The sequence below is a fragment of the Triticum aestivum genome, chromosome 5D (genome assembly GCF_018294505.1).
Source record: "Triticum aestivum cultivar Chinese Spring chromosome 5D, IWGSC CS RefSeq v2.1, whole genome shotgun sequence".
Classification (NCBI taxonomy): Eukaryota; Viridiplantae; Streptophyta; class Magnoliopsida; order Poales; family Poaceae; genus Triticum; species Triticum aestivum.
The window spans coordinates 79534956-79546483 of NC_057808.1; positions in this window are offsets into that span (position 1 = coordinate 79534956).

Consider the following 11528-nt stretch of genomic DNA (forward strand, 5'->3'; position numbering starts at 1 on the left):
TCCGGCTGGGCGAGGTTGCAGGACGAGGCTACCAGCGTCATCCGGCAACTAGGGGAGGGCAATGCGAAGCTCCGGGGCGAGCGTGACCTGCTGAGGGCGAAGCAGGAGGAGGAGACCGCTGCCTTGTTGCAGAGGAGGGGCGTCATCATCAAGAAACTTATGGACTAGAATGCCATGCTCCGCATCGAGCGCAATAGGCTGGTGGAGGAATCCATGGATGCTGCCAAGTAGCGTATTAAGGACATGAAACTGTTGAAAGAGATCATCGCCCGTTGCGAGAACTAGTCTCCGCGACCTGCAGCGCATAAAGAAAGTAGAGATCAGCGAGCCAGATCATTGTATGCGTCTTCCTTCTTCTTTTGCCCTTGTGTATTTCGGGCGTAGCCGCATGTGGCATTTTTATTATCTTCCTAATTATGTAAGACAATTATTATCCACTCTCGTCGTCCTTATATATATTCATCAGTCTTGCTATAAGTCGCAGTAGATGCTATATAGGTCCGTCGGATCTTACACCAAGATACGTACAAAATTTTCTTTTCAGATTTTCTTTTTTCTCTCTTAAATCTCAGTCGAGTGAGACATTGTCACGCCATTAAACAGAGGCTCGTGCCCATTAATGGAGACCTTGGGAGAGAGGTGGACAGCAGATGGAGGTCAAAGGGCTCTCCTCCCGATAAGCACGCACAGGGGTCTGATCGCACGCCTCCCGTACTCAAATAGCTACCCTGCACGACGCCTCCTAGCTAATAAAAAAGGGGACGCATGGCGGCACGTAAATGGTAAATAGAACGCCCACGGTTTCAATAATACTTGTGTTTCTGATTGTAACGTGACAACACTTGTTCCAAAATGACTTTGTTGATTGTTAATGTGTGTGCCTTCGCAAATCAGACAGCAAAATTACCACAGCATGTTGGTGCCATGTCATGACACCAAGCCAAGTTTCATGATTTTCATGCATGTTTTGGATTTACACGAATTAAAAAACCAAGTTTCTCACTGTTTCCAGCCGAGCCATGACACCCAGATGTTTGAATTTCATTCCCATTTCTGGCATGGGACCTAGAAATTTACACGAGGACACACATGTGATTTTTCAACCAGCTTTGGTGCACTGGAGCATGTGCTTGTATTTAATATTTGAATTATGCACACAAAGGTGACACGTTCCCTCTCAGAACCACGAGCCTTCATGAGAGAAGCTCCGGTTTGCAAGAAACTTATACCAAAACTTGTTCCTATTCTGCAAGTTTTTTTACCACAGCATGGTAGTACCATGACATGACACCATGGCATGATTCATGGTTTTCAGGCGTGTTTTGGATTTACAAGAATTTTAAAACCAAGCTTCTCAATGTTCTCGGCCGAGCCACGATGCCCAGATGTTTGAATTTCATTCCCATTTCTTGCATGGGACCTAGAAATTCACCCGAGGACGCACATGTGATTTTTCAATCAACTTTGGTGCACGGGAGCATGTGCTTGTAGTTCAAATTTGAATTATGTACATTAAATGACCAGAAACTCAATTAATGTATACAAAAGGCCAAACGAACCCGGAATAATTCCAAAATTTAACAGGGCACTCATATAGTTCTATGTTTCCTCTGTAAAGAAAATCTGGGGGGAGGCAGCGTATATTGTTTCGCACACAAAGGTATAAAGAAATAAATAGATTAGCATACCTATTTAATTCTTGGGTTCTTATTATTTATGCCAGTAGTTGTGTATCACTACTCAGTTTTGCCATTAGAAGTTACAACTACTCAAAAAATGCCATCGATCCGTGAGATGCCTGCTCAAAAATGTAATTATATATCTAAAAAATGCCATCATTAAGTTAGATGTTTGCTCAGAAATGCCATTAGACTTCGTTATTTTAACGTCAAACCCGTTGACCAGGTTACATGACAAAAATAAGCCGATTCTCACAATGATAAGTTTATGGTGTCCAGCACAACACACCCCTCAAATAAAACTATGCACCCTGGAATCCTTTGACAAAACTAAGCACCCTGAAATTCTTTGACAACTAAACTGCTGGCTATATGATGTTGGCCATATATATTGTATGTATATAATGTGAAGAAACAAGTGGTAGTACTATACCAACTAAAAGATGAAATGTACGAAATATAACGAGAAGAAACATAACATAGTTCTGCTGGGGGCTCAGCACAACACACCCCTCAAATTAAACTAAGCACACCTAAAGTTAAACTATGCAACTAATTTGGTAGACACTGCATTAGAACCACCATGAGCAATGACACTGCCACCTTACTCGGAGTCCTTGTCCACGTCCTCGACTTCGTCCTTGTCCCTCTTCGTCTTGGCCGATACTTCTTTGCTTGAACCGCACACTTGGCTCTTGCTCTTCATCCAACCCTTGTAGATATTGAAACAAAGGTAGCCATCCATTGCAGCGTAGTGGATGTGGTCTATATCTAGTACATTCCACTGCCATGCATGATGATGAAATGTGTACCGAGGTTTCTCTAGTTTACCGTACGAAGGATGAACCATGGCTCCTGCCAGGGTCAGCATTGAAGGCTGACCACGGGAGGGCAGCAACCGATTCTTCTAGAGGTCGAAGGGCTTGCCTACAACGAGGCCTATCCGACCCAGGACTCTTTTGTCATTCGTAAAGTCTAAAGTAACGAATTTGACTAGGCCGCCCTTGAGGAAGTTCTTAAATTCCCCGCAATCAACGTCGGCATGGCATATGTGGTAAACCAAGCATAAGTCATGTCGGGTGGTAGGTGCGACATATGCCAACGGGTGGCTTATTATTGTGGGAGCCAGTAAGACGTCGCCGGTGCCTGGAAACGGGATGAGGCGAAGACATGCACGCCGGCGGATCTTACCCAGGTTCGGGGCTCTCCGTGGAGATAACACCCCTAGTCCTGCTCTGCGGGGTCTCCGCATGATCACTAGATCAATACAAGTAGCTACAAGTGCTCCTTGAGCTGTCTGGCTAGAGGAAGAAGAAGGGCAAGGCTAGCTCTCCTTTTCTCTCTATGTGGTGTGTGAAACTCTATGAGATCAACCCTTTGCATGGGTGTCCCAGGGGGTTTATATAGGCCTACCCCCCAGGGGTACAATGGTAATCCGGCTGGGCGCGGGTCCCAGCCGTCAGCGTCTGTGCTCGCCGGCTTCTCCGCTGGTCATTGGGGCTCGCCGACTGGGGGTCCCGCCGGCTGCCGGCCTCTTGGTCGACAGGCCGGCCCCACCGCTTGGGGGCTTTGACGACGGCTGGTTACTGTCGCCTCGCCTCTGATGACGAGAGCTTTGTTGAGGTAAGCGTGGCTACAGTGTCGCCGTCTAGCGGGCTCCCACTGTAGCCTTACCTCGTCTTGTCTCCTTAATGAGGCACATGTTTTGAGGGAGGGAGGTAGCCGGCTATTGGGAGCCGGCCAACCCCTGGCCGACTAGAGGAGGCCAGGCCGCCTTCGGGTGTCTCTCTGGCAAAAGGGGCCCGCTGCCTACGGGCCGTACTCGCGCCTGTCGTGGGTGACGTTGAGGTCAACACGGCTACAGTGCCGCGCCGGACGGGGGATGGCTGGCCCGTACGGCGCCCTGTGGCCATGCCTGTTCTGGGATTCGGGGGTAGTGGGCTGTACTGCGGCCACGCCCCATCCTATCGCGTTATGTAGGTACAGTCTTAGTGGGTGCAGTCTTGGCCGGCTTCTGGGAGCCGGCTTTCTTCATGGCCGGCCTCTGGGTGTCGGCTTTCTTCATGGCCGGCTTCTGGGAGTCGGTCCTCTTGGGGCCGGCTCCCTGGAGTCGGCTATCTCGTATCTTTCTTGGGGGAGGTTTCTCAGGCTGGGTCGCCTTCTGGGAGTCAGCCCTGGGGATAGCCGGCTGGGGGAAGGCGGCCCTATGCTCTGTATGCTTGAAGGCTTGGATGGCCTGATAATTTGTCGAAAAGCCAGGGGGAGTCGGTTAGGCTACCCGTGGCCATTTACTCCGACAGTAGTCCCCGAAGCTGGTTGGGCTTCGAGGCTGAGAGGAGGTCGAGAAGTTCGGTCAGCTTCTTATCTTGATGAGCCAGCAGCTGGGAGCCGGCTTCGGTTGGGTGCGCCGTCTTGGCGAAATTTTTAAAGTCGGAGGGCGGGTGTCTGTTGGCTCGTGCGCCGGGCGGCGGGGCGGCCGTTCGCCCCCTGCGAACCACGTGGCGTCCCTTGGCTGAAAAGAGTGTGCCAACCCACGCGTGCGACAAGACGTCGCCGCAGGCCGAGGGCCCACCACTCCTACGGCTAGGCCCAGGCGCGGATTCTTTGCGGCCCAAAGCTATCCGCACGTCTTCTGGCGGCGGTTTCCGCTCGCTGCTTAGGGCGCAATAATCGCGAGTCGTGGGGGAGTGGGTGCAGTTAATCCCACGTTCCTCCCCACGCCTCGCCTCCTCGGCTTTGCCGCATGGGGCTATAAGTAGGGGAAAGAGGGGAAGCGGCAGATGCTCGCACGCTCCTCTCCTTTCCGCCATCTTCTTCCTCCTGCTTTCCCTCACAGCAGCGCCTCGCCGCCGCGCCGTCCCGCCAATCTTCTCTCCGCCCCGCAGCTTTGCCGTCGCGAGGCCGTGCTTTCTCCGCCACCGCATTCTTCCTTGCCAGCCTCTTGCCACCATGCAGTACGGCGGGGATTGGGACGGCTCCAACATCCATATGGACCACATCGAGTTCCTCCGCAAGACGCGGCGGTTGCCCGGTGTGGACCAGGTGCGGGTCCGTCTCGCGCCTGCGAGGGAGATCACGCCGGATTCGGAGGAAGGCGAGCGGGTAGTCTTCCGCTCGCGTTTCCTATGCGGCATCGGTTTGCCGGCGAGCGCTTTCTTCCGCTCCTTCCTCGACTTCTACCAACTCCAACCCCACCACCTCACTCCGAACATGGTGGTGCTGCTGTCCGCCTTCGTCACCTTGTGCGAAGGCTTTCTTGGCGTCCTCCCCACCCTCGAGCTCTGGGGGGAGTTCTTCCAATCTAAGCTGGGCACCCGCATGCAGGGCGTGCCGGCCCAGAGCGGCGCCTTCATCGCAATGCGGAGGCCGGCAGCCGACAACCCCTTCCCCGTCATCACGTTAATCCAGTCGGTGAAGCGCTAGCAGAAGTCATATTTCTACGTGAAGAACGTCACCCCGCAAGGCGACTACGTCGCCCCGCAAGGCGCCTATGTCAACTTGCCGGCTTACGTAGCCGGCCCGCCGGCTGGGAGGCGGCCCCAATGGTCCTATTGGGCCGCGACGCTGACACCGGCTGGAGCCGCGGCCGTCGCCCGACTGCGGGTGATGATCCAGTCGGAGGGCCTGACTGGGTCTGACTTGCTGGCCGCCTTCGTCACGTGCCGGGTGATTCGCTTCAGAGCCGCCCTCACCTGATCTGTCAGATGAGCGGCTAGCTCGATCCGAGTCGGATGTGCACCTAGGACATGCCGCATGACGAGGTGGCCCACATGGTGAATTACCTTGCGAACTGCAAGCTCTCCGCAGAGTGGCGGTTTCGCAAGGAGCCATATTCCCGTGCGCATCCTCCGCCCATGGTATGTTTTCTTTTTCCTTTTCTTTTCTTAGTTTTGTTGCCGAATTCCTTCTGGCTATCTCTGACCAGTCGGCACGCCTTGCCAGAGCTCTCTCCTTCGACCTGCAGCCGGGTCTGAGGCGGAGCGCCGAGTCCTCCCCGATCGGGCGGAGCATGACTTGGAGGACCACGACTTGGGGGCAGCCGCCATGGAGGACAACACCGAGGCGGGTGGCGGCGAAGCAGGCGGCTCCGGTCTTGGAGCCAGCTTCGACGACTGGCCGGATGACGACGAGGCGGAAGTCGTCCCACGCCGCCAACCGGCGTCCGGCCACGGCGCGGGTTCCTCCGCCGCGCCGCCTGCTCGGGGCGGCGGGCAGAAGCGTCGTGCCGCGTCGGGCTTGTTCGGCAGTCGGCCGAAGAAGCCCAAGGACGGGGCGGCGGCGACCAGGCGGGATGAGGCGGCCGCGAAGGCGGCCCGCTTCGTAAGGTGGCCGCGAAGGCGGCGACCAGGCAGGATGAGGCGGCCGCGAAGACGGTGTCGGTGTAAGCGTATACTCCTTTGTACATTCTTTCTTCTTTTCTTTGGTGATTTCTGAATCCTTTTCCTTTCTCAAAAAATCAGGGCTCCGCTGTCGCTCGAGCGGGTTCCTGCCGCCTCCGTCGTTGGATCACCGGGAGGATCCGGGAGCACCACCCGCCGCGTGGACCCCCGTGCCGAGCTTCAGGAGGCGGAGGAGTTGAGGGCGGCTGCCGCCAAGGCGGCACAGGAGGAGGAGGCGGCGAAGGCGCACGCCGATGCAGCAGCCAAGGCCCAAGCGGAGGCTGCGGCCGCGGCGATGGCGAAGGGGGCCTTACTCGTCAATCCTCTGCGCGTCGCGGCGCCTGAGGCCCCAGAGCCCCCGCCAGAGGAAGCCGGCGGCGACTAGCCAGGATTGGAGAGGGAGGACGACGTCGTCGTCCCGAAGAGGGAGGCGGCACCGGCCCCGCCGACTGGGGCGACCCAAGGCGGCCGGCCTAACTTGCCGCCTGCGCAATCGGCCGGGGGCGAGCCGGCCGCGAGGACGGATCTGGTGGTCCAGTCGCCATCGCGCCAGCGCACGGGGAAGGCCGCATCGGAGCCGCAGAAGGCCGCGGGCTCCAGCTCGTCGGCCCAGGACATGGAGGCGGCCAGCGCCAGCTCGGGGTGGACGCCGGGTGGAGGGACAGCTGTGGTGAACGTGGCAGCGCAGGACATCCAGAACCGGCTTCAGTCCCAGGCTGCGGCGCTGAGGAAATATAATGACAAGTTCCTTGCGACGCGGGCGGGCATTCGGGTTAGTCTTCTTATTTTTGCTTTTTTGATCTTGGTTTCTTCCGTGGGGCGCGTCAGCGCACCCACTGGGTGTAGTCCCCGAGTTCCGAGTCGGCTGCTGAGCAGGCGGCTTGGAACTTCTTAGCGGGCTTTGTTTTGCTATCTTGTTCTTATTCGCTCCTCTGTCTGACTTGCAGGACTACCACAACCTTTGCGCAGCTACCTTCAACTCCCAGGCTCGGGAGCTGACCCAGAAGAATGCTGATCTGTCTGAGAGCCGGGGTAAGTGCTTTGTCTTTTATCTCACGTGGGGACGCGTCAGCGCACCCACTGGGTGTAGTCCCCGAGATTGGGGCCGACTGCTGAGTAGTCGTGTCGGATCTTCCTTGATGACTTCTTCCTTATTGCTTCTTTCTTTTCTGCCATCCCTGCAGCGGCCAACGCCAGTCTGAGGGAACATCTGGGCGGGGCTCAGGCCGCCCTCCGTGCTAAGGAGGCCGAGTTTGACACCTTGGCACAGGAGCGTGACCGCCTGGCCAAGAGGTTGGCCGACCAGGAGAAGAGCCACAAGGCGGCCCTGAAGGCGGTGCAGGACAGCGAGGCCGCCCTCCAAGCCGAGTATGAGACAGAGGCGGCCAGCTAGGCCGAAGCGAAGCAGACGATGATCAACGGCTATGGCCAGATCGAAGACTTGGTTGACGGTAGGCCGCCTTCTTCTTCGTCCTTGCTTGCCGCTTGCCGTTTAGCTCATTTGCTGACTTGGTGTTTTTCTCTTCTTTCTCTTTCTTCCTTGCGCAGAGTACTTCCCTGGCTACTCTACCGCCGCCAACCAGGTCGTCGAGGCCCACCGCGAGGCAAGAAGGCAGGCTGGCGCCAAGATCGCGCCAAACACTCGCCGGTCGCTGGAGGAGCAGCTCTTGATGATTCAGGCCCGCCTCCAGCTGGCTCATCGCATGCTCCGCCGGCTTCAGCGTGTTGGGGCGCAGGTGTTGGTCGCTCTCTGGCCTGGTGAGGTGATTCCCCGCACCCCCAGTCGGACTGCCGACTGGCTGGAGGTGGAGGTCGGCCACTTCGACGCCTGGAAGGCTTCTGCGGCTCGGTCCGGGGCCAGGTGGGCGCTGGAGTTCGCCAAGGCCTGGTATCCCGAGCTGAGTCTGGACCAGCTGGCCACCTGGCGGCAGGAGGCCGACACAGAGCTGGAGCCGGCGCGGCCGGCTATCATCCAGCGGGCTTCGACGATTGCCGATTACACCGACACCAGCGCCTTCGCTCCTGAGGTGGACGACAACGGCGTTGCCCAGCCGGAGGAGTGGTTCGGGCTGAACCCGGCAGACGGCGAGGACTCGGCGGAGGAGATCGACTCCAGCGACGAGGGCGAGGAGGAGGAGGAGGATGAATACGCCGCGCCAGATGGTGGAGCGGCCGGTCAGCCTCAGCTTGACCGTGCCTCTAGCAACAAGGCACGCGTGGGTGCGCCGCCTGCAGCCGGCGATGATCAAGCTGAGACCCGCCAGCCGGCCACTCCTCCAGCCAGCGGCGCCGTCTCCCCCGACCAGCCCGGCTCCCCTGTTGCACCCTTAGTCTAGTCTGCTGCCTCTACTTTCCTGTTTCACCATTCTTGGAACAGTGTTTTGTTAAGTTTGCACAATTCCACCCACTGGGGGTGTATTCGAATCTATATTGACTGCCGGCCTGTTTGGGGCCTTATGTGTAAATATAATTATGCATGCGTTTGGCTTTCCCTTGTTCTTTGCTTTTCATCCTTCGGCTGTTTCCTTTGCCGCCCTCCCTTGGTTGCCGCCTTCCCAACCGGACAGCTGCTCTGCAATCAGTGGCTAGGGAAGTGCTTGGGAGGGCAAGTACTCTAGCTTTGTTGGATTATAGCGAAGTGATTGGGAGGCCGGCCAGCCGGCTGTTTTGACAGCCGGCAGGCGTGGTTGGAGGCCGTCTTTGCGTTATATAAGTTTGTTAGTCCTTAGCCGTTTTTTGTGTGGGCATCCTTTCTGCCTTTGGCTCTTGCCAGTCGGACAGTCGGTTCTTCGAGCTGTGACTTTCAACAAGAGAGGGCTCGGGTGCCGGCACACAACTTGTCTGACTTTAGGTCGAACTTTTAATATAACTTAAGGAGGCCAGTCCCCGGGCCGACTAGTCGAACCCGGTGCCAGATAAAAAATTGAATGTAATGATACATTCATGAGTATGACGCTCGTCATTCATAGATAAAGGAGGGCAGTCCCCGAGTGCTCCTCGGGGGGCCCGTTTGTCTCGTATTTAATAAAAACGGTAGGATGGTACATACTGCTTTCAACTGTAAAATCTTCTCAGGAGGTTCGCGTTCCATGGTCGCTCCGACTCCTTGCCGGAATCGTCCCTCTTGCATGCTCTTGGTTTTTGTGCGTCGATCAGGTAGTAGGAGTCGTTGCCTAGTGCCTTGCTGATGAAGAAAGGGCCTTCCCAAGGGGCCGAGAGCTTGTGCTGGCCGGCTGTTCGCTAGATCAGCCGAAGCACAAGGTCGCCCTCTTGGAAAGATCTTTGCTTGACCTTTCGGTTGTGGTAACGGCGCAAACCCTGCTGGTAGATGGCGGACCGGCTGAGTGCTAACAGCCGGCCTTGTTCCAGCAGGTCGACGTCGTCTTCTCGCGCTTCCTTGGCCTCCGCCTCCATGTACATGGTGATCCGAGGCGAGTCGAACTGGATGTCAGTTGGGATGACAGCCTCGGCACCATATACAAGGAAGAACGGAGTGAAGCCGGTTGACTTGTTTGGGGTAGTACGCAGACTCTAGAGGACAGTCGGCAGCTCATCGAGCCAGCAGCCGGCCGATCGCTCCAGTGGTACGACCAGTCGCGGCTTCATGCAGGAGAGGATGAGTCCGTTTGCTCGCTCGACCTGGCCGTTTGACTACGGGTGGGCAACGGACGCTAAGTCCAGTCGGATGCCCTGTGTCGCGCAGAAACGTGCCAGTGCTCCTTTGGCAATGTTTGTGCCATTGTCGTTGATGATGCTGTGCGGCACGCCATACTGAGTAGTGATGTCGGAAATGAATGTCACGGCAGTCGGCCCGTTCAGCTTCTTGATCGGCTTCGCTTCGATCCACTTGGTAAATTTGTCCACGGCGACAAGCAGATGTGTCAAGCCGCTGCGGGCTGTCTTGAATGGGCCCACCATGTCCAGCCCCCAGACGGCAAAGGGCCAGGTGAGGGGGATGGTCTTGAGTGCAGAAGCCGGCAGGTGTTCCTTGGAACTGAAGACTTGGCATCCTTTGCAGCATTTGACTATCTCTGGCATCTTCCAAAGCGGTCGGCCAAAAGAAACCATGGCGGAAAGCTTTGGCCACAAGTGATCTTGAGGCTATGTGGTGGCCGCATTCGCCTTGGTGGATATCCTTGAGGATTGCTGCACCTTTCTCTGGCTCGACGCAGCGCTGGAAGACTCCAGTGACGCTGCGCTTGACAAGTTCTTTGTTTATTATTGCATATGCTCTGGCTCGGTGTTGCACTAGTCTTGCCGAGATCTCATCAGTCGGCAGCTCTCTGTTGACTAGGAAGTTGAGGATTGGCTGGGCCCATGACGGAGCTGTGACTTCTTCTACTGTTAGTACGGCCACTGTGACTCGGGTGGGTGGGTTGGGTGGTGGGGAGCTGGAGTCGGCCACCGCTTCTTGTGTCGCTGCAGTCCCCGGGCCGACTGCTGCAGTCCCTAGGCCGGATTCTGAAGTCCCCGAGCCGGGTGCGACTACGGCAGTCCCCGGGTCGCTTGTCGAAGTTCTCGAGCCGCCTGCTGGGTTCCACCAGTCGGATCCGGCTGCATCAGGAGCGGGCGGTACAAAGATAGAGTCCGACTCTAGAGACGGCTTGATAGATGGTTTGAGGAGGCGCTGGAGAGAGACACCGGTTGGTATAGCCTGTCGGGTGGAGCCGATCCGTGCCAGGGCGTCTGCTTGGTCGTTGTCGGCCCGTGGTACGTGAAGGAACTCGCACCCTTCGAAGTACCCACTGATCTGCTGGACGAGGAATCGATAGCTCGCCATGTTGGCATCCTTGGTGTCCTAGTCACCAGATGACTGCTGGACCACCAAGTCTGAGTCGCCATAACACAGGATCCGGCGTATGCCGAGCTCTTTGGCTAGCCGGAGCCCGTGTATGAGCGCCTCGTACTCAGCCATGTTGTTGGAGGCGGCGAAGCAGATTTGCAGCGTGTATCTGAGCTTGTCGCCTTTGGGAGAGGTGCGGACGATGCCGGCTCCCAAGCCGGTGCGCATCTTGGACCCGTCGAAGTGCATCCGCCAATGAGTAGAGTCGGGTGCCGGCGGTAGGTACTGGGTCTCGGCCCAGTCGTCGAGGAAGTCGGCCAACGCTTGGGACTTGATGGCGGTGCGGGGCTGATAGAAGATTGTGTAAGGTGCAAGCGCAATGGCCCATTTAGCCACCTGGCCGGATGCATCCCGGCTGCCTATGATCTCGGCAAGCGGGGCGGTGCACACGACCGTGATGGGATGCTCTTGAAAGTAGGGCTTCAGTTTCTTGGCAGCGAAGTATACTCCATAGCACATCTTCTGGTAGTGTGGGTAGTTTTGCTTTGAGCTGGATAGTACTTCGCTTAGGTAATATACCGGCCTCTGGACTAGCTGGGCTCGACCTTCTTCTGGGCGCTGGACCACGACGACTGTACTAACCACTCGGCTAGTTGCGGCAATGTAGGGGAGCATGGGCTCCTTCTC